We start from the raw sequence: 22,028 nt of genomic DNA, 5'->3' as shown, positions 1-22,028 counted from the left end.
GATGTCCTGCCGAATTTAACGACAGGACACCATTCGAATTATTTTACACCAGATTGAAGGCTGGCTGGCTGCTGGATGGGAAAGGCTGTGGCACAAGGCAGCAGCCAGGGATCGCTGGGGACAACCCCCAGCAATTGAGAAGACCGGGGGTCATGGGGGGAGTGTTCGGAGCACAGCAGAGAGGAGAGAGGGAGGGAGGGAGGGAGGGAGGGAGGGAGGCAGGGAGAGATAACGGGGGGGGGGGTCCAAAAGAGAGGCAGGGATCGCCGGAGATGGGGGTCAACTGATCACAGGTGGAGTGTCTGGAGATCGCAGGGAGGGAGACAGATCACAACAGGTTTGCTTGAAGGGCCGGGGGGAAGCACTCCTGCTCCTCCTGGCCCACAAGCAGTGCTTGAAAAGCACTTAGCTGCTGGATCTGGCAGCCCCCACCTCCCCTTAGCTGGAAAACTCGGTCTGCAGCCATTAAATCCAGACGGCTGCTAAAATCTGAGGCACGGAGCCTTATTTAAATATTATAATTACTGACCTGCCTCTCAAAAGCGGGTTGCTCATCTGACTCAAACCCCCTCCAGTTAATCCAGAAGTTGGCATGTTCATGGCAGGTTGGGGTTGTGTTTCCCATTTGTAACGATTCACCCCCCAAACTCCCCACATACTGTCCCATTTATCCTGCTGGCAGGTGGTTAAAATGACCCACAACATGTTAGTGAGGTAACTGTGGTGATCCTGATGCAGTATCAGACCTCCATGTGGGGGTACACCTGGGCAACAGTGACCACAATATTATTAGATTCAACTTGATCAAACTAACCAAAGTGACTGAGAATTTAATGCTGATTCCAGATTTTAAGAGAGCTTGATTTACAAAGATGGCAGAAGGTTTGAATTAGGTTGATTGAGCGACCCTACTTGGGGTGGGGCGGGGGGGGTGGGGGCAGGGGGGCTATTACCAGCACAGAGAAATGGAATACCTTTAAAATCACCCTAAAGCAAAAGGAAACCATGTATGTCCTGAGAGGTAAAAGAAGGGCACATGATAAAACAAAGCCAAAGTGGCTAACTGGTCATATTCATATACCAATCAGACTTGAGCAAAAATACTTTTATACAGACTAAAAGCAAAGAACTCTCAGGAGAACAAGGACAGGTATCGAGTTCAGGTAAAGGCAATAGAAGCTGCGCTCTAAGCAGCCAACAGGTCATTGGAGACAAAAGTAGTGGATAGCCGCTTAGCAATAGTAAAACCTTTTTGTACTGTGTCAGGAGTCAGAGGGCAATTAACGATTGTATAGGGCCATTGATGGATTTCTCAGGGCAGATTCAGGTGAACTCCGAGAACATAGCAGAGGTTTTAAATGGCTACTTTGCATCAGTCTTCATTCCTGTAGACTATGCTCCGGTTAGCATTAATGCAATTTACAGTTGACTCTAAGGGGGAAGAATTCGGTGTCACCCCTTTTGGGGAACTAACATCGCCAGTGTGCTAATTATAGTGCCATGAAAAAATTAATGCCCCTCCGCCTGAAATTCAGTTGTAGCGCCCCAAGCAGGAGGTGGGGTGCTACTGGAAGAGCTCCACCTCCTTCTTGGGGCGCTACAACTGACCATCGCGGCACTACATGCAACAGCGCCACGTGCGTCAGCACGCAGCGCCGCGTCAGATGAATACGTGGCTAGAGGAATGGTGTAAGGGGGAGAGATTCAAATTCCTGGGATATTGGAACCGGTTCTGGGGGTGGTGGGACCAGTACAAAACGGACGGATTGCACCTGGGCAGAACTGGGACCGAGGTCCTAGGGGGAGTGTTTGCTAGTGCTGTGGGGGAGGGTTTAAACTAAAATGGCAGGGGGTTGGGAACCTGTGCAGGGAGACAGAGGAAAGGAAAACAAGGATACAAGCAAAAGACAGAAAGGAGAAATGCAAAAGTGGCAGTCAGAGTAATCAAGGGTTTAAATCAAACATGGCCACAGTAAATAATAATTCTAAAAGGTCTAAGAGTGTTAAAAAAACAAGCCTGAATGCTTTGTGTCTTAATGCGAGGAGCATTCATAATAAGGTGGATGAATTAGCTGCGCAAATAGATGTAAACGGATATGATATGATTGGGATTACGGAAACATGGCCCCAGGGTGACCAAGGCTGGGAACTCAACATCCAGGGGTATTCAATATTTAGGAAAGACAGGCAAAAAGGAAAGGGAGGTGGGGTAGCATTGCTGGTTAAAGAGGAGATTAACACAATTGTAAGGAAGGATATTAGCTCTGATGATGTAGAATCTGTATGGGTAGAGCTGAGAAATACCAAGGGACAGAAAACTTTAGTGGGAGTTGTATACAGACCCCCAAACAGTAATGCGGAGGTTGGGGATGGCATTAAACGGGAAATTAGAGATGCGTGCAATAAGGGCACAGCAGTTATCATGGGTGACTTTAATCTACATATAGATTGGGCTAACCAAATTAGTAATAATACTGTGGAGGAGGAATTCCTGGAGTGTATACGGGATGGATTCCTGGACCAATATGTCGAGGAACCAACTAGAGATCAGGCCATCTTAGACTGGGTATTATGTAATAAGAAAGGAATAATTAGAAATCTTGTTGTGTGAGGCCCCTTGGGGTGGAGCGATCATAATATGATAGAATTCTTCATTAAGATGGAGAGTGAAGTATTTGACTCAGAGACTAGGGTCCTGAATTTAAATAAAGGAAACTACGATGGTATGAGGCACGAGTTGGGTTGGATTGACGGTGGATAGGCAATGGCAAACATTTAAAGATTGCATGGATGAACTACAGAATTTGTTCATCCCTGTTTGGATTAAAAATAAAACAAAAAAGTTGAATCAACCATGGCTAACAAGGGAAATTAGGGATAGCATAAGATCCAAGGAGAGGACATATAAATTGGCCAGAAAAAGCAGCAAACCTGAGGATTGGGAGCAGTTTAGGATTCAACAAAGGAGGAAAATGGGATTAATTAAGAGGGGGAAAATAGAGTATGAGAGTAAGCTTGCAGGGAACATAAAAACTGACTGTAAAAGCTTCTATAGATATGTGAAGAGAAAAAGATTGGTGAAGTCAAGTGTAGGTCCCTTGCAGTCAGAATCAGGGGAATTTATAATGGGGAAAAAATAAATGGCAGACCAATTAAATACATACTTTGGTTCTTTCTTCACAAAGGAGGACACAAATAACCTCGCAGAGATGTCGGGGAACATAGGGTCTAATGAGAGGGAAGAACTGAAAGAAATCAGTATTTGTAGGGAAATGGTGTTAGGGAAATTGACAGGATTGAAGGCCGATAAATCCCCAGGACCTGATAATCTACATCCTAGGGTACTTAAGGAAGTGGCCCTAGAAATTGTAGATGCATTGCTGGTCATCTTCCAAAATTGTACAGACTCTGGAACAGTTCCCATGGATTGGAGGGTAGCTAATGTAACCCCACTATTCAAAAAAGGTGGTAGAGAGAATACGGGGAATTATATACCGGTAAGCCTGACATCGGTAGTGGGGAAAATGCTAGAGTCCATTATAAAAGATGTAACAGCAGAGCACTTGGAAAACAGTGATAGGATCGGACAAAGTCAACATGGATTTACTAAAGGTAAATCGTGCTTGACTAATCTACTGGAATTTTTTGAGGATGTAACTGGTAAAATATATAAGGGAGAACCAGTGGATGTGGTGTACTTGGACTTTCAGAAGGCTTTCGATAAGGTCCCGCATAAGAGATTAGCGTGTAAAGTTAAGGCACATGGGATTGGGGGCAAGGTATTGACTTGGATAGAGAACTGGTTGGCAGACAGGAAGCAAAGAGTTGGAATAAACGGGTCTTTTTCCGAGTGGCGGGCAGTGACTAGTGGGGTACCGCAGGGATCGGTCCTAGGACCCCAGCTATTCACAATATATATTAATGATCTAGATGAGGGAACTAGATGTAATATCTCCAAGTTTGCAGACGACACAAAGCTGGATGGGTGTTTGTGCTGTGAGGAGGATGCAGAGAAACTCCAGTATGATTTGGACAGGCTGGGTGATTGGGCAGATGCATGGCAAATGCAGTATAATGTGGACAAATGCGAGGTTATCCACTTTGGTGGCAAAAACAGGAAGGCAGATTATTATCTGAACGGCAATAGATTGGGAGGAGAAGTGCAACGAGACCTGGGTGTCCTTGTGTACCAGTCGCAGAAGGTAAGCATGCAAGTGCAGCAGGCGGTTAAGAAGGCAAATGGTATGTTGGGCTTCGTAGCGAGAGTGTTTGAGTACAGGAACAAGGATGTCTTGCTGCAGTTGTACAGGGCCTTGGTGAGACCACATTTTGAGTATTGTGTGCAGTTTTGGTCGCCTTATCTGAGGATGGATGTTCTTGCCATGGAGGGAGTGCAGCGAAGATTCACCAGACTGATACCTGGGATGGCAGGAATGACGTATGAGGAGAGATTGGGTCGATTGGGCTTATACTCGCTGGAGTTTAGAAGAATGAGAGGGGATCTCATTGAAACTTATAAAATTCTAACAGGACTAGACAGACTTGATGCAGGAAGGATGTTCCCGAAGGCCGGGGAGTCCAGAACCAGGGGTCACAGTCTAAGGATAAGGGGTGAGCCATTTAGGACTGAGATGAGGAGGAATTTCTTCACCCAAAGAGTGGTGAACCTGTGGAATTCTCTACCACAGAAGGCAGTTGAGGCCAATTCATTAAATATATTCAAGAAGGAGTTAGATATATTTCTTAAGGCTAAAGGGATCAAGGGATATGGGGAGAAGGCAGGGACAGGGCACTGAATTTGGATGATCAGCCATGATCTCATTGAATGGCGGAGCAGGCTCAAGGGGCCGAATGGCCTACTCCTGCTCCTATCTTCTATGTTTCTATGTTTCTATGTCATTGCAGGCCTCCTTCTCCTGATTAAAGGGGAGGGGCCTAGCGCTGCACATACCGGGGCCCTGCTGGACCACTGGGAGAGTGGGGTGCCATGAAAGCAGCCCAGCACTCAAGGGGAGTGCCGGGCTGGGCGATCGTGGCTGGCACCCCGAAGAAAAAAGGGGACGGGGACAGGTGCTGGCAGTTGGCCAAAAAGAAATGGCCGCCCGAGACCTGCCCTTTAAGTAGCACCGCCGCCGCTGCAGAAACGCCACCCTAACCCTGTCGGACATATCGTTCGGTGATAGGTCAGGGGGCGCAACCCAAGTTTGCAGCCGGGGCAAGAGCGGGCCGCTGCGCACAGCGATGACGTCATTGCCGGCGGCACAGCGCCGCAGGGCGCTACCGGCTACTGCCACCGCTAACCTGCCGCTGAATTTCACGGGAGGCGTTAGCAGTGCAGCGCCCGGGCGCAAGGAGATTTGTGCCCCGTTAGCGCCCCTGGGGGCGCTAACGAGAGGCACAAATCAACACAATTTTTCACCCTAAGGGTGTAAGGACCTTGGGGGAAAAATTTGGTTGGTTTGCACCTCCCATTAGCACCTTAAGAGGGCGCTAATGGGGCGCAAAGCAACTAGCGCCCGGGCGCGACGATGTCTGCGCCCCTCGCGAAATTGACCAGACATTTTGCGGCGGTGCTAAACACTACCGCCACAATCTCCTGCGCCCGCAGATCTTGACGTCAGTCGAGCATGCAACGCCCTTGTGGCGCCCCGGACCGGATATTGAGTGGTGCCCCCTCCTTTCCACCTGGCGCAAGCAATGACAGGGAGACTGGAACATTTCCCAGTCAGTGAGGGGCTGGGGGGGCGCTATTTAAAGGCAACACCTTACTGGCTTTTTCTGTGGTGGACATTTTTGCACCACTCATTCTGACAGAGACAGAGATTCTGAGAAAGAGAAGGAGAGACTTCTGCATAGAGTCAATGCTGTGTGAAGTAGTTTTGGCTACTGAGCATCACTTTGCAGGTACTTTTGGATTTGACCTTCATTACTTTGATTGCCAAGAGTCTATGGGGGCTGCACTGATTCGGGGTGTCGTCCTGCACCTGCAGAATCGGAGGCAACAGAGATGCAGAGAGAGAGTGACAATCATGGCCAGACGGAGGAGGGCCAACAGGCCTCTGTACAGGAGACCTTACCCTCCCAGGGTATTTCAGCAACAATTCTCCTACATTAATTTGTCTGAGGAGCAGTGTTTGCGCAGGCTGCGCTTCAGCAAGGAGGTGATCACTGAGCTCTGCCACCTGCTGCAGCCAGATCTGCAGCCTCTACTGAGGAACAGGACATCTCTGTCGGTGGCAGTGAAGGTGACAGTGGCTCTGAACTTTTCTGCCTCTGGCTCCTTTCAAGCAGCTATTGGGGACATCACCAATATCTCCTAGTTCATGGTCCATTGCTGTATCCGTCAGGTCACAAATGCCCTCTATAAAAGGAGACGCCAGTACATCCCTTTCCCCATGACCCGGGCCAAACAGCATGAACATGCATTGGGCTTTGCGAGGATAGCAGGCTTCCCCATAGTTCAGGGTGCCATTGACTGCACGCATGTGGCATTGCGGGCACCGCATGAGAATGCAAAGGTTTTCCGAAACCGCAAGGGGTTTCACTCCTTAAACGTCCAGTTGGTCTGTGACCACAGACAGCTTATACTCGCAGTCAATGCCCGCTATCCTGGCAGCAGCCACGATGCTTTCATTCTGTGCCAGACTGCTGTGCCAGAACTTTTCCAGGCACCACGTCAGCCAAGTGGTTGGCTCCTCGGGGACAAGGGTTATCCACTGTGCACCTGGCTGATGACACCGCTCCGTAACCCCAACACCCCTGCTGAGCTGTGGTAAAACGAGAGCCATTTCGCCACCAGGAACATCGTTGAGCAGACGATCGGCGTGCTCAAGCAACGGTTCCGCTGTCTGGACCACTCAGGAGGAGCCCTGCAGTACTCGCCTGAGCGAGTCTCCCTCTTCATAGTTGTGTGCTGCATGCTTCACAACCTGGCAATCCTCAGGACCCAGCCAATGCCACCAGGCCTTGGAGCACCACCGGAGGAGGAGGTGGAAGAGGAGGAGGAAGAGGAGGAGGATGATCATCAGCAGCACCAAGGCAGGAGGGAGGCCCACAATGTTGAAACTGCAAGGGCCATCCGTCAACGGCTGATAACAAGCCGCTTCCAGGCCCCTACTGAGGAAATGGCTTCTGCCATGGAGAACAACATGAATGAAACCAACCCGCAACCCCTAAACCGGCCAAGGCAGCAATGATTCCAAAGGCCAAACCTGTACATTTTGAATACAAAAACTTTTTTATTTCACAAACTCTGTGTGTGTCATTTCTTCATGACAAACTAAAAGAAATAAACACAAAAAATCATTCATTCACATAACTGGTTCTCACAACCTGGAGATAATGTCCAAAACACTGAACCAAAGTTTGAACACGAACCTCGGCCTTTAATAAAACGTTGACCAACATTTCGTCAAACCTCCTACTTTTTGCCCTTCGAGGGTGATCTCCTTCCCTTGCGCACTTCTCCCCTTCCCACCCTACTGGTCCTCCGTAATGGGACCCCAGTGGCTGCAGCAAGGCTGGTGGGAGGCTGCTGATTGTCAGAACCTGAGACTGCAGATGCCCTTGAAGGGCGGCCTCAACCAGCTCTGGGCTTGGAGGGCCCGGCTGCAGACTGCACCAACTCTGCATGGGTGGCAGCAGTCTGGGCTACAGGCAGTGGCAAGTGCAATGGGGAAGTGACAGTGGTGGTAGCAGGAATGCTGTCATCTTGAGAGAGGACAGCAACTGCCTGCTCGACCGACACACTGGCACTCTCACGGGGCAGCACATCAGCATCCAGAGCAATCTGCTGGAGCACAGATTGCTGGCCTGCTGTGGCGCGGTGAGAGCCCCGGGGAAATGTTACCGAACCAGCGACAATGGCAGCAGTCAGTGCTTGTGTGGCCTCAATCTGAGTCTGCATGAGAGCAGTCTGAGATGCGATCACGGCAGCCAGTGACTGAATTGCAGCACTAAGCTTTAGCGTGACATCCGCCTGTGTCCACACTCCTTGCCAGTGCATCAATGCATTCGGGCACCCTTCCCATTGCACCCATGAGCTCAGTGTGCATGTCCACCACCTGGGTGTTCATTTCAGCGATGAGCCGCTCCTCCTCTGCATCCAGTGCAGCAGGACTCGCTGGCTTACTCTCCCTCCGGGGAGATGGCCCCCGAGCTTCCCTACCCCCATCGCGTTGCTGCAGCCCGCTGGGTCCTGGAGCTTCACCCTCATAAGACCCTTCCCCCCTGCTCCCCTCCAGGGAAGACGTGTTCCCAGTGTGGGCATGGGCTTCCTCGGGAGAGGGTGGCACTGATGCTCTGGCTTCCTCTTCCTCCTCGCCTGCAGCTTCACTCCCACTGGCAGCTTCAGGGCCCGTCTCCTCAGCTGGTGAATCACCATCTGAAAGCAGGGAGGTACAAAAGTGGCTTTAGCGTGAGGACAGGGGGACAGTAAGGGAGGAATGAGTGCAGCGATTTAGTAAGTTGGATTGAAAGTGTCAAAGGCTGGTGTTGTGAGGGACAAGTGGAATGAGAGAGGAGAGAAAGCTGATGACCTTACCATTGCTGTCCCAAATGGGGTCAACCTCTTCAGGGGCGACGGGACCGATCACCTGGCTTGCCATAATCCTGTGGACGCGCGCCTCAAGATCGCTGAGGGGCTGCAGCTGAGGCCACCCTCCACGCGTCCGTTACTGCTGTCTCCTATTATGAGATAGCTTGGCCTGCAAGAAAAAGGACGGCGTCTGAGTAAATATACAGCCATGGTCTTGCCTGATATGCCTCCCATAATTGAATAGCCCTTACTGTATGCAGCCACGGTCTTGTCTGATGTGCCTACCATAATTGAATAGCCCTTAATGTATGCAAAGTGTGGAATGCGTGTGTGTCTTTCATGAGAGGGCCATAGGTGTTGGATGAGTGTTGGGCATTGGGGTTTTAAGACCCTCTGGCCATAGAGTGAGGTTGAGATGGAGGGATGGAGAGGTATTGAAAAAAAGCCACTCACCCTGATGACCCGAGTGAGGTCGTTGAACTTTTTGCGACATTGAGTATGGGTCCTGATCACCATGCTCCTGGAGGAGACGTGCTGAGCCATCTCCCTCCACACTCTTCTGTAGTCGTGCGGCAAAGGCCTCCTGCCACTCTCAGGGTAGAGTATCGATCTTCTGCGCTCCACCGCGTCAACGCTGAGCTCATTCTCTCACCCTCTCCATAGTCCTTGGCAGGAAAATGTAGTCACAGGTCTCTCCAGGCCGAGATTCAAGGCTCCAATGAGCAGGGTGTGGCTGGAGAGCTAGATCGACCTTTAAGAACTGGCCGGCGCCAGTGTGTCTGTATTCCATCGCTAACTGACATCACCTGCGCTGCACCCACGCTCTGAGTTAGTGCCTCGCTCCTCGGCCTTTGCGCCTTAAGACAGGTGTGCAGTGCCTGACTTAGTGCTCCAATCACCTCCAGGGGCGATAAAAGCCAAGTTTGCAGTCGGAGGCGATAATTAGAGCCAGGCGCTGAACTTTGCGCCCGGCCGATAATCGCGCCCCAAACGGAGCGATACTGAATTTCTCCCCCCTTAGATCATAAAAATGGATTGCAGACAAATCTTGCTGTGATGGGGGAATGGACCCACATCTAGCACATGTCATTTGGGTAGGGGCAACAACAGTCTTTTCTTCTGTTATGACCTGTTGTGGCTGTGATTTATTTACTGTGGAATGGCTGGGCGTGTCCACTTATGTTATGAAGTATTTAACTGAACTCTCAGGCCTCTCTACAAATGATAGGTTGGTTTTCTGCAAGTGTTTCTGGTTTCTCCTCTTAATGATCCTTCAATTTTCAAATCTTACATTGTAGGATCTTCCATCCACTTGCAATGTGCTGGTATCGATTTCCCTCTTTCTCTTGGTTGAATGCTGACATTTCCTTCTTTTTACTACCTTTATTATGGAATTGAGCCTATTTGCTTTTCTGAGGTATAGATTCTGTTTTATATAATTTAGTACCTTCAGTTTCAGAAGTCAGCTTGCTGTCGGGAGGAGTGTCTTAATTTAAATAGCCTTTGAGCTATTGTGTTGTATTGAATTGTGTATTATCTCACTTGGTGCATTGCACCAGTTGAGAAGAATGAGATAAGAGACTCCAGTAATGGCCAGTCCCCATACAGATCCACTACCATCAATGACCTTCTGTCTACACGAATGAAACCAGTTCCTCAGTCAATCCAAAATCTGCCCACTAATCCCCGGGCCTTACCTAAGGGCCGCTGTCAGCAAGGCTGGCGGCCCAAGATCGCATCATTCTGTTGGGCGAGCTGCCTTTCAAGGCACCACAGGTACCAGCAGCTTGCCCTGAGTATTTAGTTGAGGCCCCTGGACTAAATTTTGCGCTCCTTGAGCCTCCATCTTCGAACGCACATGAATTGTTTCCTGTGCACATTTAACGCTTTAAAAATGGCCTAAAGGAATTTCCAGGCTACAATGTCAATTAGGCTTCCAACATCCACCAACTTCATAACTTCCTCAAAACATTTAGCCAGGATGGTGAGCCAGGACCTTCCTTTCCAGTAAAATGTCTAACCTAGTCATTCTACGGGGTTTAGCACTGCTGCTTGTCCTGTGCACCTTCAAAATGGATGTTGACATTTTCAGGGAATTTGAGTGGCCATAACTGATCTTCCCTAGGACACTGACGGACACTAAAGCCTGCACTAGTAGTGACATGATTGTGATTGATGTTTGGAATTTCAGTGAAAGGCAAAAGTACAGAAGTCAATGGTGAATCAAGAGAGAAAACAGTCAGGTAACAGATGACCCATTGGGGGTCATTTTAACCTAACCTGCCAGGGGGGAAACCCACGGGATCGGAGGGAATTCCGGTTTTACACCCCGCCCAAAATTCCGCTCCATTGTCTCCAATGGAAAGTAAAATCAGGTGGGGCATAAAACCAGCGTTGCACCTGGTGTCGTCAGTTTCCCGACGGGCGGGCTCGGATAAAATTGCTCCCGATGAACAAGGAAAGAGATGGAGAACAAGGATGCAAACAGAGAAAAATAGAAACAGAAAGCAACAAAAAAGAAACAGCAAGATGAAAGACTTCAGCAGAGAGACAGGAATCGAAAATGAAAGCCAAAGTGGAAAGAAACAATATATTAAAGGGAAAACACAGAGCGGGGGAAAGAAAAGACAGAAAACAGCAAGTTCTAAAATTTGCTTAGCAAAAATAGAAAATGTTAGAAACACACAGCCGTTTTTTATTTCAGATTTTCCTTTGATTCTAAAAATTCTGTATCCCTTTGTTTCGCTGCATGATGAACATTGCTCCCTACAATTTCTTGGTGGTTTTCCTGTAAACACACCTTGGATCAATCAGTTCAATTGTTTCCATACTTTTCTTACTATGTTCTCATCCATATTTGTGTACAACAGCAGCACCACGGAAAACAGCTGCTGAGGAAACGATATTCATGTTCTGGGAACAACTGCCAAACACACTAGAAAAAATGATCATCTCACCCATCACTCTGCATTCTACCACATTCTAGATTTAATTGGCTACCTGCCGCTTTACTAGAATATTACTTATGCTGTATAAACTGTACTAGAAATACATATCTTACAGACATAACTGGCAAGCCTGTTCATATGTCATCAATTCATGTTTAAAACACTAGATGAGCTGAAAATTGATTCCACACAAATTTTGGTGAAGTTTCTTTTTCATTGCCTGGCGCTAATCATCAGGACATTCCAGCAGATGAGAGTCCCACATTACTCTCCCCAAAATACATTTTACTTCAGCAAACTGCAGGTCCTTATACAGGAAACTTTCTGATATCCGGCACTGACGGGACCGAGCTGGTGCCATACCATCAAAAGTGCCGGACATACCAGCATAATGTTGAAACATACGGAACTGAAAAGCTCCGTGTGAATCAACAAACCCTGCTGCTTAGCAACAGCTTCAAAACAGTCGGCTGCAGCTGCAAGCGTCTCTAGCTGAAGCTGTTGCTATAGCTACAGACCCTGCAGTGCCTGACTGGGAAAAAAAAAGCAACGAGAACTAAAAAAACTTATAGAAAACGGCTCCTGATTTTTGCCGTTAGATCGAGTATTCCGGACATATAACCTCCGGATAAACCAAAGTTTCCTGTACTGTGAAAGACTGAACCTTGGTTCTGCTTTAACTAAAATGTATTAATAAACTGAGTAGAGCTTTCCTGATGGCTCTATTAGTAATAATGTCAAACTCAGCAATCCAGATCAGGAAGGTCCCAGGTTTGATTTCCAATTAGCGCTGAGGGTGTTAATCTTAGCTGCAGTGGTACTATAATTGGCCTCAGTGCCCCTGGGTTAGGGAGAGGGGAGAACTAGCCCACGCTCCTGTTCCTGATCATGATCATGGAAAATATACAAATGTGGAATTCGGGTGAGGATAGGTTGGGATTTAGCTGTCATCCCCCATGATCAAATAGCTTGTCAGAATTAATTCAATAGCAAAATACTGCAGATGCTGGAAATCTGAAATAACAACAGAAAACGCTGGAAAAACTTAGCAGGCCAGGCAGCATCCATGGAGAGAGAAACAGAGTTAGCGTTTCAGGTTGAAGACCTTTCGTCTGGGATCACGTGGGCCATGGAGAGCCAATGGTAGCAGGGAAATGCCCATTCATAAAATTGACAGGAAGAGATGTCAAAACTATAAATACTATAAGCCCCAAAACATCACTAAAACTTCAAATAATTTTTTTTAAATCACATTAAAAACAATAACTATAAATTACATAAAATAACTATTTTAAACAATAATTTAAATTTTTGAAAAAATTAATTACATTTTCTAACAGGGCTAAAAATAAACTTACCTTTCTTTAAAGTATTTAAAAATAATAAACCTGTGGAAAAAATGTTTTAATTTTAATTAATTCACCACTTACCTTGTTAAAAGCAGGCCTTGCGCCTGTTTTTAAAAAGTGTAACTGCTGGAGACTTACCCTCCTGGAGAAACCTGTAAAAAAACCGGAAGTTCCAGGCGTACGCGCTGCCTCTCTGGCGTACGCGTTCGACCTCTGAACCCCTTCCATTAAGGGAACGGAAGTTCCAGTTTCCCGCGCATGCGCAGTGCATGCACGAAACCGACACTTTTGTTGGGCCTACAGGTGAGTACCCAGCGCGTATTTCTGGGCCAATGTTTATGCCACCAGCTGATTTCAAGCAGCCTTGGGGGCATCGGTGCAATATTAACTAGGTACCATCCAGGCATGCATTGGTCACGTCACTGAAAGCAAAGGAGTTTGCTCAGTTTGATATGACTGCCAGGCAGCAGCGTGATAGAGCCATATAGTTCTATCAAGTCTCTGCAGATCCCCAAAGCGCAGGGTTCTATAAATGGCACTCAAAAACTATTGTGAGCTCCAACAGTAAACCCCTAAGCTTTTCAAATCGAAAGGGCTTCCACTTGCTGAATGTACAGATCTTGTGTGAGTAGATGCAGAGAATTCTGCATGGCAATGCTAGATTTGCTGGAAGTTGCCAGCTTACATTACTCCTCAGGAATTCTGCCCTCTCTCTTCAAGGAAAAATCTGAAGTAAGCAGATGTTTTGTGGGTGACAGTATGTACCCCCTGCAGCCATGCATCACCATTCCTCTGTGACTTGCAAGACCAGCAGCTGAAGAGCTCCATGCTTCTGCAATTGAGAGAACTTTAGGGTTTTATGGTGTCACTATAGAATTCTTTACAGATCTGGAGGAGCTCTGCCATATGTTCCCAAGCAGGTATCATACATAGTGGTAGCTTGCTGTGCCCTACACAACCAAAAAAGCCTGGACATGGAAATTCCTGGGGAGGTGGCCCTGATGCTTTGGAGGTAGAAGAGCATGGAGGGGCACATCAGGAGAACCGGCTTTCAGAGGAAACATAACATCTGCAAGGGCATCAGATCTCAAGTAATGAATAAAGTATTCTCCTCTGTTTAAGTGTCTCACTTTGCCACCATTGTCACTGAACCAGTGCTCACAGGTACCTGGCTGGTCAAGAGCACAGGAAATCCAGCAGCTCCTTTGTGGAGCCAAGCTGGAAGTCTGATGTTAAAGAGGGGAAAACAAAAATCTTAAATAAAAACCCTTTACTTACCTGTTTTCTCAGTAGCCTGCAGCGCTCCCTTTAAGGACCGCTGGTTAGGCTGCTCAATGCCAGATGCCAAAGGGTGGGGCGTGCATGGTGCATGAAGGAGCCCAATTTGCATATTATAAATAGGCTCCCGCCTGAAACAGGTGAGCTCCTGGGTTTCCTTGGTGAAGGTTCTAAGGAAAGTGGCATCTGGTTGATCGGAATGGGACAGTAAGTTCTGCACTGTAATTTTCGAGGAGCTACCGTCCAATTCCCACTGGGAAGAGGCCCTCAAAATCGGGGCACTGGGATTGATTTTGGAGGATCGCAATCATTTCCAACATAGTTAAAATAAAGAGAAACATTTCAAACCCATGCAAAATAATATTCAAGCAGCAGTAGGAGTCTCGACAGCTGCTACAATGCTGGCAGCAATGTGCTCGTGTCTGTCAGTGTGCTGACCCAAGTCTGCAGGAAAAGAGCTGGGAATGACAGAGAAGAATAAAACCAAAGGGTCATGGATGGGGGAGCAATAAAACAGAGAGACATTGTGATGAATGAGAAATAAGAAAAGGGAGATAAGAACCGATGAAGAGACATAAGAAGGTGACATAGAAATGGGCAAAGAAAGGTCAAATAAAACAGAGATCAAAAAAAATCAGAAAAAGATCAACTGAAAAGGAAAAAAAAGTGAAACATCAAAATGAAAAAGGGGAAACCAAAATCAGAAAAAGAGCAATGGATTTATAGTGACAAAGAACTGTTTGAGAAGAAGGAACTAGAATGGACAGAGTGGGAGAGAAAAAAGAATTACAAATGGAAACTGAGATAGAGGGAAATAGACTGTGGGAGTAAATAAAGACAGACCTTACTAGGACAGCTTGTTTTACTTTATTTTAGCCCTATTTTCCTTCTTCCTGTCTACATGTTCTTCCAGTACATGAACTATCCTTGTCTGAGAGAGTGGTTAGCAACCTGCCCCCAGATCAAAGCAGAGCCACTCAACAGACAGCCACCAGGAGGAGCATAAGATAATTGCCGAAATCCTTTGATTTCCCCTCCATCGGGATACGCAGCTTACTTCTAGGCAGACAAGCCTCGTAAGAAAGTTCTCATTGAAATAGAGACCATGGGCTCAATTTTACCAGGCCCGAGGAGGTGGGTTTGGTGGCATGTGAGTTGTCAAAATCGCAAAAAATGGCGGGTGGGTCCGATCCCGCCTCTGAGCAATTTTCCCACATTCGTGGTTTCAGGCCCTGTTTCCATCCTGCCTCCAAGATGCGGGATAGGCTCTTAAGGCCCTTAACAACCAGTTAATTGCCTCTATAATCCCATTTTGAGAGGCCTTTCTGATTTTAACACATTTCCCCCATCCTGCACGTCTCCTCTGGAACACGCCAATTAATCCTGGCGGGCTCACAAGTGGATGGCTTAATAACAGCTGCAGCTCCACCATTAAAAAGGAGTTTTCACCAATGATCATTTGCAGGTGGCAGAACTTTGTTGTCTCAGGTCTGGGGGAAATTTTAGCAGGCCAACTCATTGTTGTGGAAGTTTGGAGCCTAACTCCCATTCCCAGTGTGACCTTCTGGGAAACCCCTCTCCCCAACTTGACTGAGCACTTCCTCAACTGAGGTATATACCAGAAGCATGGGAACCATTTATTTCCTTTCCTCCTGGACATCAGACTCGGATGAAGACCAGCTGCGGCAGCAGCAGAACCCTGAACAACAGCACCACCAGCAGCAGGAGCAACAACAGGAGCGCCAAGCTACTGCTCACCCACCTGAAGCTGCACAGGCCAGTAGGCGCCAGCGCACGATCACATTGCTGCCCGGGATGCAAGGGATGCACTCATGTTGGCCAGATTTGCTTAGCCTGCACAATCAAACACGTTTGCCTCGCACCTTCTTACCAGAGTATCGACAATGGACAAGAACCTGCGGAATTCTATCACTCTGACCACCATACTGACAATTGCAAGTTGCCCTAAGCCCTCAATGTGGAAGTCCCATTTGCGAAATGACAATAGTTTGCCATCAAATCTGTTTATCATAATAATTCAAGGACGGCTTGTCAAAAATCAATACAGCGGAACACCCAAGTGACTACCCTTGTGACTACTTGTGCTTTATCTTCCTCTTACATGTGCTCCTACGTAGTGCTTCCCCTGTGGCTTCAGCAGATGTGGAGGTCCCTTGCTCACTTTCTTGCTGCTCCTGTCTCAACACCTTTGGCGGCCGTCCTCTGGGGTTGCAAACCTGTGAGGGCTCGGCAACAGTCTGCTGCTCCTGCGGCTGTGCGGGGTTGAGACGCCGATCTCAGTTAGGTGAGGACTCTGGTGGGGCTCTGACCGAGGGCTTTGCAGTGGCATGGTCGTGTGAGCGCTTGGAGAGGAGCCCCCACTTCCTTGTTGTCTGCCACCAACATCCCTCTCATGGGTCAGCCCCACTTCAGAGCTAGCAAGTGGCTTGACAGCACCTTGCTGCACTGCAGGGGGGCCATGAGGACCCGTTTCTGCACTGGAAGTCCTACTCCAGAGGACTTCCATGAAGGTCTAGTTTCTATGCTCAATCGCTCCTCAAGAGATGTCAGTCTATTCTGAACAATGACCATGTTTTCAATACTCTGGCGACTAAGCTCCTCCATGGCCGTAGCCATCCTCTCCTCTACTGTAGCCATCCTCTCCTCTACCGTAGCCAGCCTTACCACGGAGGTAGCTATCCTTTCCACGGAGGTTGCCATCCTTTCCATGGTGATCCGTTCATGCGCCAATGCCTCCACAAAGGCTCAGCTCATGTTCGCGATGGACTCCTCCATTCACTCCACACTCGCAGGGGCCCTGGAGACAAAATCTGCCAGAGACTCCAGCACTTGTTCCTAGATTTCCAGCACTGCTCTCCTTCTGGATGGACCCGGAGGCACAGGATCGGCATGCAGCTGAGCCGAGCTGGCAGAGTCCTGCGCCCTCCGACAAGGACTCTCCACTGCTGTCCCTGTCTCCACAATCTGCTGCTGCTCACTTGTGATCTGTGATACACCAGGAGACAACACTACTCTATCTCACGAAGATCCCACTGAGGTGTGAGTGTCTGCGCTGGTGCTGGTTGCACTGAATTCTGCTGACGCTGCACCCTCAGAGGTTACAGCTTCCTCTGAGGAGTCTTGAGGCTCAGTCTGTTCCTCCTGGACAGAGGGGACGGGGGCTCTCGGTGGTCCTGTGGGGGAGTAAAGGAAAGACTTAGAGATGTGAGGTAAAGGTTGCATGCACATTGAATTGTGCAGATGATCAAAAGTCAATCTGTTAGAGCATTAGAATCATTATCAGTCACTCATGCAATGTCAATGAGAGAGATGCAAAACTATTCTGTCACCAGCTTGCTGTGATGCGCCCGTCTGTCCGTCCCCCACTTGCGAATCGTCCTCCACTCTGGCGATCTCCAGGGCTGCCTCCTCCGAAGTGGTGAGCTGGGCTACTGAGGGTGGCCCTCCTCCTGTCCTCGCTCTTTCCCTCTTATTGTGGGTTCTCTTTTCCTGCAATGAGGGACAGAAGTGGAGTTTGAGTGAGAATGAAGGAGTGAGTGTAGAGGATCCATAGCATAGATGCTTAGAAGGAGACAAAGGGCCCTCCCTGTGTGTTGTAAGTTGTTGTCATTGCATCACAGTGATAGGGAGTGTGAGGGCTGCATGGTCGAATAGTTAAGTGAATGTGACCATAGAGAGAGAGGGAATGGGTAAGGGTGCAGGGATGTAAGGGTCAAGTGGGATGTGGAGGAAGAGGTTGGCAAAGCAGAGTGCTGGTGATGAGAGGCGATGGGGATAAGATTGAACATAAGAAATAGGAGCAGGAGTAGGCCAATCGGCCCCTCGAGCCTGCTCCGCCATTCAATAAGATCATGGCTGATCTGATCCTAACTGCCAATCTACTATCACAGAACCATCTCCTGAATCTAACAGAATTAGACACACGAAATAGGAGCAGGATCAGGCTACACGGCCCCTGGGCCCGCTCCGCTACCCACAGGGCCATGACCGATCCGAACCTAGACTCATGTCCAAATTCCTGCCCGCTCCCCATAACCCTTTATTCCCTTTACTTCTAGGAAACTGTCTATTTCTGTTTTAAATTTATGTAATGATGTAGCTTCTACAGCTTTTTGGGGCAGCATATTCCATGGACCGACCACCCTCTGAGTGAAGTAGTTCCTCCTCATCTCAGTTTTGAAAGAGCAGCCCCTTATTCTAAGACTATGCCCCCTAGTTCTAGTTTCACCCATCATCGGGAACATCCTCCCCGCATCCACCCGATCCAACCCCTTCACAATCTTATATGTTTCAATAAGATCACCTCTCATTCTTCTGAACTCCAATGAGTAGAGTCCCAATCTACTCAACCTCTCCTCATATGAGGGGGATGGGAATGTCACACTCACTTTTCCTGTGCGGAGAAGGTCATGAAACCTCTTCCTGCATTGCAGCCAGGTTCTGCGGCACATAGAAATTGCGTTTACCTCTTGGGCCACTTGCAGCCACACAGCTTTGGTCTGTTGTGGAGGCTTTTTCCTCCCTGAGGAAGGAAAGAGCACTTCCTTATTTGCTCTTGCTCCCTCCACCAGAGCTTGGAGGGAGGCCTCATCGAATCTGGGTGCACACTTTGGTCTGGTGCTGGACATAGTTTCTGAAGGAAGTGTTCAGAACAATGGGCATAAAGTTTAAAGGCTGAAAAAGAAGCAAGGCTGCTTGCAGGCCTTAAATCCAGCAGCATTGATGACATAATCAGAGGCGACTTTCTGTCTGAAAAGGCTCATTGGGCCAGAGGTTTCCACACGCTGGAAATCAAGTGCCCAATTAGGGCAAAATCGCACTTTTGTCCCACTTCACATTGGAGTCAGGGTCCTGACACGACGACCACCTGACACACCCCCAGCCCGCCACCAATGGCAAAATCGAGCCCCATGTCAACGTTTAAGAATGTAAGAAGTCACACAACACCAGGTTATAGTCCAACAGTTTTATTTGAAATCACAAGCTTTCGGAGCGCTGCTCCTTCGTCAGGTGAAGTGGAGAGATGCATAAAGACACAGCTTATATAGAAACATAGAAACATAGAAACATAGAGATAGGAACAGGAGAGTCAGAGAATAATGCCAGATGATTACAGGTAACCTGCCGAGGTGTGATAAATGGCAGTTAGAAAGATTACCTGTAATCATCTGACATTATTCTCTGACTATATAAGCTGTGTCTTTATGTATCTCTCCACTTCACCTGACGAAGGAGCAGTGCTCTGAAAGCTTGTGATTTCAAATAAAACTGTTGGACTATAACCTGGTGTTGTGTGACTTCTTACATTTGTCCACCCCAGTCCAACACCAACATTTAAGAATAGATTAGATAGGTGGTTGAATGAAAATGAGATAAAGATATATGGGAAGAGGGCAGGCAATTGAGATTAGGATTACTGCTCACATGGAGGATTAACACCAACATGGACTGGTTAGGTTGAATGGCCTGTTTCCATGTTGTAATTAATGTCAGTGATGCGACATGTTCGTGCACTGCTGTAGTGTCCACGCCTTAATAATACACGGACTGCAGGAGAACAATAAAACAGGTATTTACTGAACAGAGGGTAACTTAAGACTGAAGTACAGAAGCCTGCTATGGCTTTATATACAGGGGTGGTCACTGCCGGTACTGCAGTATAGAATCAGTTCTTCTCTTAAAGGTACATACACAACAATTCCTCCCCTTTTAGGTAAACAGTACATAACATTCATTTAACAACTAAATGATAACTAATTACAATTACAATTTTCTCTGTACTATATACATCAACTGAAATAATCATTTATAAGTTCAGTCTTTGAGGAGGCTTCCTGATCCTGACTGGATAGCGCCTTTCTCGAGTATCCTGTTCTTGCAGCGGAGTTGGTTCTGGCTCATTGTCATTGGTTGGTTCGTCAGCTTCCAATACCACTGCTTCTGAGGTAGATGCAATCTGTACTTCAGGTTGATTACCAGGTGCACCTGCTCGTGGTATGGGTTTGGCTTGTTCCTGTGACTCTAGAATCTGGTCAGCATGGCGTCTCACGATGCTCTCTCCAACGTCCACTGTGTACATTAGTGGTCCCTGCTGTGTGCATATCGTTCCTGGCTGCCATTTTTCTGTTCGGTAGTCGCGGGCCAAGACTGGTTGCCCTATCTTGAAGCTCCTGGTTGGCTTCTCATTTATGTGCTGGAATTGCTTATCCTCAACATCTCATCTTATGTTTGGTTTGAGCAAATCCAGGCGACATTTTAGCCTTCGGTTGAAGAACATTATGGCTGGAGCTTGGTTGGTGACTGCATGTGTCGCATTCCGGTAAGCAAACAAGAAATTATCCACCTTGTGTTGTAGTGGTATGTCGTCGTTATACATTGCCTTTATTGCCTTTTTAAAGGTCTGAACAAACCTCTCAGCCAATCCATTTGTGGCTGGATGATATGGGGCAGATGTGTAATGTTTCACCCCATTATTCCTCAGAAACCTCCGGAAATCCTCGGACACAAACTGTGGCCCATTGTCGGAGCAAATCTGTTCTGGCAAGCTATTCCTGGCGAAGATGGTCCGTAGGACTGCAATAGTTTTCTCCGTGGTGGTGGAGGACATTTTGATGACCTCTGGCCATTTCGAATGGGCGTCCACAGCGATTAGGAACATTGAGTCCATAAATGGACCAGCAAAATCAATGTGTACCCATTGCCATGGAGATGAGGGCCACGCCCATGGATGTAGCGGGACCTGTGGTGGAGCGTTTTGGACCTTCTGGCATTCTGTGCATCTCTTGGTCATAACCTCGATTTCTTTATCGATTCCCGGCCACCACACAAACGCCCTGGCTAGGCTCTTCATTTTTACCCCTCCCAAACGGCCCTCATGAAGCTCATTGAGCACTCTATCTCGCAACGAGGGTGGAATTACCACTCGGGATCCACACATCAAGGTCCCCCGGCACACTGACAGCTGTTCTCTCCTTGGCGAGAATGCTGGCAACAGTGAGTCGCCATGTGCTGGCTATCCCTTCACCGTCAAATCATAGACCCGAGAGAGTGTCGGGTCATTTCGGGTTTCCTTCTCTATACTTGAGTTTGTAACAAGTAGACATTCGACTATGGTCGCATGGAATATCTCAACAGGGTCCACTGCAGGTGCTTCCTCTACCGTAGGCAACGGTAGGCGCGACAGCCCATCAGCGTTTCCATGCTGTTTCGTACCCTTGTACTCTATGTCGTACTGATGTGCCCCTAGAAAATGTGACCATCTTTGCAGCCGTTGCGCCGTCATCACCGGAACGCCCTTCTTCGGGTTAAAAATGGAGACCAGGGGCTGATGATCAGTCAGTAGGGTGAATTTCTGCCCGTGCAGATAGTGATTGAACTTCTTCACCCCCCACACCAGGCTGAGGGCCTCCCTGTCAATCTGGGCATAGTTATGCTCGGCTGAGGTTAACGAGCGTGACGCAAAGGCTATTGGCCTCTCTGAACCGTCAAGGAATTTGTGTGACAGCACCGCTCCAATGCTGTAGGGAGACGCATCACATGCTAACCGAATCGGTAGTGTTGGATTGTAGTAGGCCAATACTTCTTTTGAAGTGATTAGGCATTTACATTTCTGAAAGGCACGCTTACACTCATCACTCCATTTCCATGTTACTCCAGTTTGCAGCAGGGCATTCAGTGGGTGCAGAATTGTAGATAAATTCAGCAAGAACTTATGGTAGTAGTTCACCAACCCGAGGAACGACCTCAGTTGCGACACATTTTCCGGTGCTGGAGCCTTGACTACAGCCTCAATCTTGTCCGGCGACTTATGCAACCCTTCCTCATCAATCATGTGGCCACAATACGAGATTTGTCTCCTGAAGAACTCGCATTTGGGGCAGTTGGCTCGTAGCCCAT

Source organism: Somniosus microcephalus, chromosome 10 (genome assembly GCF_052327205.1).
Source record: "Somniosus microcephalus isolate GS21.2 chromosome 10, FLI_Smic_1.0, whole genome shotgun sequence".
Taxonomy (NCBI): Eukaryota; Metazoa; Chordata; class Chondrichthyes; order Squaliformes; family Somniosidae; genus Somniosus; species Somniosus microcephalus.
Note: the sequence above shows the minus strand (reverse complement) of the source record.